Here is a 6,191-nt window from a genome sequence, read left to right on the forward strand (position 1 = left end):
AGTAATCTGTGGTTTGCCTGCAGCTGTGTGGCCCATCTCAACAGGCTTGCGGTCCTAAGATCTTCGAAGATTAAAGTGATCTGAAATGTGTCAGATCAAGGCCTTTGTGCATGAGTCTTCCTGCTTTGGGGTTAGAAATGTAAATTTTCTGGTTCTACAGGATTTAGACCAGAAGAGATGCCTCTTGTAGCATTATGAAAAAGAATGACAAACGTCAGCAAGACCATTTACACACACACACCCTTACTTTAGGCATGTTCCTATAAACAAATTACAGTACTTGGAAAAAAAAACCCACTTCACTCAATAATGTCCCATTGCTCTCCTGCCTTTAATAGAAGTTAAATGTAAAAGGTCAGATATTGTGACCTTATTGGCTACAACACCATGAATGTTTTTTCTTCTGGGACATTTTTAGAAACCTACAATTCCCCCACACACACACACACAGAACTCGTGAAACAAAGCCACAAATGTATGTTTCTAATTCATTTTGTCTCCCATCACCCCCTCCTCATCACCTCCTGCGGGTCTACATTTAAACAACCAGTCAAGTGCTAATATTGAAAGAGGAGGACACGCTGAATGAATGGAGGACACACTGCATTAAGAAACAGACATTAGCAAGAGACAACGGGGAATATCTGTCAGGTCTTGCACATACACATCTAACATGAGGATTATAATATCTCATACAATACAGACTATTCCTGATGGGTTTACAGAGAGAGGACACAACGTCACAGATAATCCATAATGGTTATGCATTTCTTGTTTGATCCTTTCTGTCATTTGGTTTCTAGGTTATATGTATTCATGAACTGTCAGTGAGAACAATGACTGTGTGTTTGATCGCAGCATGAAACTACTTTAGAGTATCTGTAACAAGTTTAGAGATAAATGCTTTGAAACAACTCTCAAAACAACCTAACCTATTTAAAAAAGATCAAATACAGGTGCAACAGAAATCAATCAAAGTGGCCTTAATGTCTTTTTCTATTTGCTGAAAGTTTCATTGTTTGTTGTTTTCCACTTTTGATTAATTTAATGCATCCTTGCTAAATCAAAATATTACTTTCTTTCCCAAAAACAAAACAAAATAAATCTGACTCAAACTTTTAAATGGTAGTGCTCTCTCCCTCCTTATTTCATTCAGACACTTTTTATGAAGACCAAACCTCACCTTTCTCTCTTTATCTCCTCATCTCTTTCATTAGCTTCGTTAATGTATACTTTAAACATGCTATGGCGGTGCTGTGGCCCATTTAAGCCGTATTTCCTACCCCCCACACACATATAGCTTCTCTACCCCCCACGTTTCACCCTGATGCCCTCTGCTTCAGTGGGGCAGAAGAAGGAAGAAATGCCCTGAGGGTCACAGTGAAGCCATTCTGTTACTTAGTTCCACTTAACACACTTACAGAGCAAAGCAGAACAACATGATTGCCTTCCTAAGCCTTCATATACATACACAAACACACTTCTATACAGATACAGTATTAGACCAATAAAGGGTTTAAAATACAAGCACATGGATACTGACACACACTCATGCTTGAACACACATGTCCCATTTCACTTGAATAACCAGCAACTACCGCAAGGTCTGCAATTCCCAAAGAATCTCCTGTATTTTACATGTTAATGTGGTTTTTAACATATCTTATGCCTAGTATTTGAGGAACAATCCTGTCTGCTACTTATTGACCCAAACTACTGGGCACTTGGAAATCAATTTGACTGTGTGATAGCCCTTTTTAAAGGAAGGAGTGTGTTTATCGAGTCTAATCCATAGATTAAACAGCGTATGATGGGAGAAAGACAGACGCACATGATAAAGTCCAGATATAAGCTCTTAAAGGAGACGGGTAGTCTCTGTCCAGTCTGTTTCTGAGGGGGACCTCAATGATACGATGGTGTAGGAAGAGTGTGGTTAATTTTTTGCTGTGTTTGCTCTAGACTGAAGTACGCAGGAGTCTTTGTTTGGCCAGTCAGTAATTCATTCATAAAGACACTAGACCGATGGGAGACCTCAGGCGACCGAGGAATCTGGCACCCCGTGTGCCATCTCTGTCTGACTGCGAACAGCTGAGACCTGCAACAGTGACCCCCTAAGCCCAGACAGACCAGTATAAATATTAGTGGTCCACTGCATCTAGGTTTTTCTTTCAGGTTTGATTGTCTCTTTACCTGGCTTAAACACATTTTAGGTGTTTATATACTTATATCATCTTTTATCTTATTTGTATTTCACTTTGCTTTTCTTTTGTATCTTTCCTCAGAATCTCAGCTCAGTTGCTTTTTCAGTCATCTCATCACAATGACTCACATTCCACAGAACTGTAGACCACACACACACACACACATACTGTATACAATCTCCTACACATAAACACATACAGAACTAACCGGGAGCTGCTCTAGTGGTTTACAGTAAAACTTTTAAATGAGGCACATTATACATGTAACACAGAAGAACTTAACCAGGCATGTTGTCACTCAAGTTTTCTACTTACAAAAAATATTAATACTTAAGACAATTTGTGCCAGAACAGCAAAAATATAGAGCAAACTTTAGAAATTTACTCCATACAGTGAGAAAATTCACACGCACACACAAAGGCAGCATGTGAGAGAGAATATACACTGATGGATCCTCCTCCTTGGCTTACAAGCATTTCTATCTAGATGAGAGGTTTTTATGACTACAGTACCGTTTGTTTTTGAGACCTCTCAAAACAAACCCCACATACACACTTAAATACACTCGGCATATTGATTGTCCAACAAAGGCACACAAGACATACTTTTAAAGCCTCTATGGCAAGTAAACCTTATTAACCAAGCAGTGTGGCATTTATCACTGTCAGCCGACCACTCGAGTACAGTCCCAGGGGACCCAGAGAAAGTCCAACAGACAGACATAAATTGTCTATTTCCATGCTGTTTTACTGTCTCCAATTGCAAAGACATTTTGCAATTGGAGACAGTAAAACAGCATGGAAATAGAGTTGGTAGTGTGGCATACCTCAGAGGTAAATCCTAGGTCCGTTTTTGTTCCTCAATAACGTATCCAAACATTAGAAGTTTGAATGTCTTCTAGCTCAGTTTATACAGGTAATGTCTCCTCCAAGTACTGGCTGTAATCCTGCAAGTCTGTGTCTCTTGTCTATCACAACTCCACAACACACTGAGGATGAGTCTGTCCGCTGAGATCGCAGAAAGGGGTGTGTGCGTGCTCTCTCTCGCTCTCTTTCTCACCCATTTGCACAACCCTCCCCGTTCCTCCATTTGCTTCTCCTCCCCCTCTCCTTCTCACCTCCCCCCTTGCTCTTCCCCCTCTCCTTCTCTCTCTCATTTCACCTCCTCTGGATCAACAGTATCTGCCAGCACGCAGCCCGGGTCTTTGCCCCTAAGCTTTGAGACACCCCGTTTCCTTTTAAATTGCTTGCCGCTGAGCCCCTAAGATAACATACTTATGTACACAAGACCCACACAAGCACATACACACATAATACCGCAACATAATACATGTATGTCATATATTTTAATTATTTTACTATAAAGTATAAAAAAACCTTTAAAATGCAATTACTGTTAAAAAAGTTGTGGTGTTATGTATGTAAAATAAAAATTTTAAATATATATATATGTTGTGGTATAATGAGAGTAAAAGTAATAATAAGTAAAAAGTAAAATAAAAGGTACACAATAAAATGAAAAAAAAGTAAAATAAAATGTACACACATTATGTTGTGGTATTAAATGAAAGATAAAGATAAAATAAAATAAAAAAATAAAATATAAAATGTAAAATAAAAGTTACATTTTTAAAAATATTGTTTCATTACAGCTTAGTATAAAATAAAAGGTTAAGGTTTTAAAATGTAATGCATAATGTTTTTTAATGTGTGTGTACTGATGCTTGGGAAAGCTGTATGTGGAAAAAAATGTCAATAAAGTATTCCCATGTCACATCTAATGTGCAGCTCATGTGTGGTTTTCTTTTTTTTCATTGTCAGATTTTACAAAGACAAGTATTTTCAATGTTGCACTGAACAATCAATACTAAGATATACAACAATATAATCTACTGAACAAATGGACCTCTTCCTCAAAACCTCATTGATTAATTGTGTAAAATTAAAGGTGTCTAGCCTGTCCAAAGTCCATAACACACATTACAGATCAGGCCTATAGAGAGAAACTTCCTTGTTTTTCTATGGATTTATGGCTGAAAACAGAGATGTTGTGCAATGTTGCGGGTCATATCCGCCTCTGGCTAGTATATCAGTGGGAGAGGGGGGCGTGGGAAACTCCGCACTGATCCTAGTTGTGGAGATCAGGGATTTAACCCACGGCAAGCTGCTGGGAGCCGCCACTATACAAAGAAGCAGTATTATTATTTCAGAGACCCCACTGTAAACGCTGGTCAATGAGTAACTAGTGCTTACAAACCTACTGAATAGAAACCATAGGTGTATGCATGCATGTACATTCCTTGAGTGTTTCCTCTACAGGTTGCCACAGAACCAACCCCTTCATGCTGTTGTGTCACAGTACAGAGAGAGTTTGAAGTTAGGAATACTATTGAAAAAGCATATTAAAGTTACAAACTAATTTTAGGGCTGCATGATAAATCGCATGTGATATTTAACGCGCATCTTGTCAGTAAAGCCGGTTCTGTAACGGGCTTTACTGACAAGATGCATGTTAAATACCACATGTGATTTATCGTGCAGCCCCATTTACTGTATAGATTTACACATACACAAACATGTCCACATAGACATGCACACACAGATATGCACACGTGCATGGTCTCAGATTTAAGGCTGATTGGGCCGTCGGATTCTCGTAGTACACCGAAAGTAAATCTTGGCGATTTAAAGGTCGGGTAAGCGATTTTTCAAAAACGCTTTAGAAAACTGATTCGGGCCGAATAGCAAAACAAACTTGTAGCCAATCAGCAGTAAGGGGCGTGTCTACACATGATGTGGAGGAGAGAGAGTTCAGTGCACAGGACGGACATTAGCGAGCCGAGCAACAGAAAGATAGAGATGGCGGATAAAAAAACAAAAGAGGAAAATGTCTGCGGAACAAAAGAAGGCTTAAGGCAATATGGCAAGAAGTAGGACCCGTGTAAATATCGAATCAGCTTTCCACCGCTGGAGAGAACTCAAGGAGCGGAAGGCCTGCGATCGGACGCCGAGGTTGCTAGCTGCAAGGCTTTTAACGAGTACCAAAAAATGGAATCATATATCACCAGTTTTACGTTCTCTGCACTGGTTGCCTATGCGCTATCGAGTTAATTTTTTAATTCTTCTCTAAGTGTTTAAATCATTAAACGGTTTGGCCCCTGCTTATTTATCTGATTTATTGCCTGAACATTGGCCCCTCTTGTCTCTCCGGTCGTCCAACCAGAGATTATTATGCATCCCAAAGTCGAAGCTTAAATGCAGGGGTGACCGCGCTTTCTCAGTTGCTGCCCCTAGATTGTGGAATGCTCTGCCCCTCTGTATTAGATCTGCACCTTCACTATCGGTTTTTAAATCCAAGTTGAAAACCTACCATTTTGATTTGGCATTTTATCAATGAGAACTTTCTACTGTACTGTTTCTTTTAGTAATCATTTTGTATTGTCTTATTGAAATGTTTTTATTGTGCAGCACATTGGTCAACCCATGGTTGTGTTTAATAGTGCTATATAAATAAAATTGACATTGACATTTATACTACTGCATCAGACCTACGCCGTAGGCTATGCGTCGGTTTTCATTTATACTTCTGCGTCGACGTGCAATTACACATGCAGGCCGCTAGTCTGCAGTGTCCACGGGCATGTTGCTGGTGTAACCCACAGTATCAAGGCAAAGGCCGAAGAAGAAGCAGCTTGTCGGAGAAGCAGTCGTGACGGCGGCAAATAATTTATTTACAACTATAAAAAGGAGACGACAACAGAACTGGAGAAGATGGCACTCTTATAATCTCCACAAAGTCTTGTACCATGGCAAAACAACATTGTTTGTCGTGGACAACTGCATTATAAAGTGATGTATAATGCTATGTTGTATAATAAATGATAATACACTTGTTCTTTGCTTTGTTTATTTTAAATAAGAAGGTGTAACATTAAAGTATATTAAAGTGCAAAAAACACAAAACTCAAATACATACAGAGGGAAGGGTTC

At 39.2% G+C, this 6,191-nt stretch overlaps 1 protein-coding gene across 1 annotated transcript in view; it reads right to left on the minus strand.

The window, feature by feature from the left end:
- Window positions 1-3,213, minus strand: part of tiam1a (TIAM Rac1 associated GEF 1a) — a 61,814-nt gene extending 58,601 nt beyond the window's left edge. The window contains exon 1 of the mRNA XM_016240556.1: window positions 3,029-3,213. The gene's annotated coding sequence lies outside the window, so the exon portion shown is untranslated. The remainder of the gene's footprint in view (window positions 1-3,028) is intronic.
- Window positions 3,214-6,191: the final 2,978 nt, after the last annotated feature.

Source organism: Sinocyclocheilus grahami, unplaced genomic scaffold (genome assembly GCF_001515645.1).
Source record: "Sinocyclocheilus grahami isolate Dianchi unplaced genomic scaffold, SAMN03320097.WGS_v1.1 scaffold593.1, whole genome shotgun sequence".
NCBI classification, from domain to species: Eukaryota; Metazoa; Chordata; class Actinopteri; order Cypriniformes; family Cyprinidae; genus Sinocyclocheilus; species Sinocyclocheilus grahami.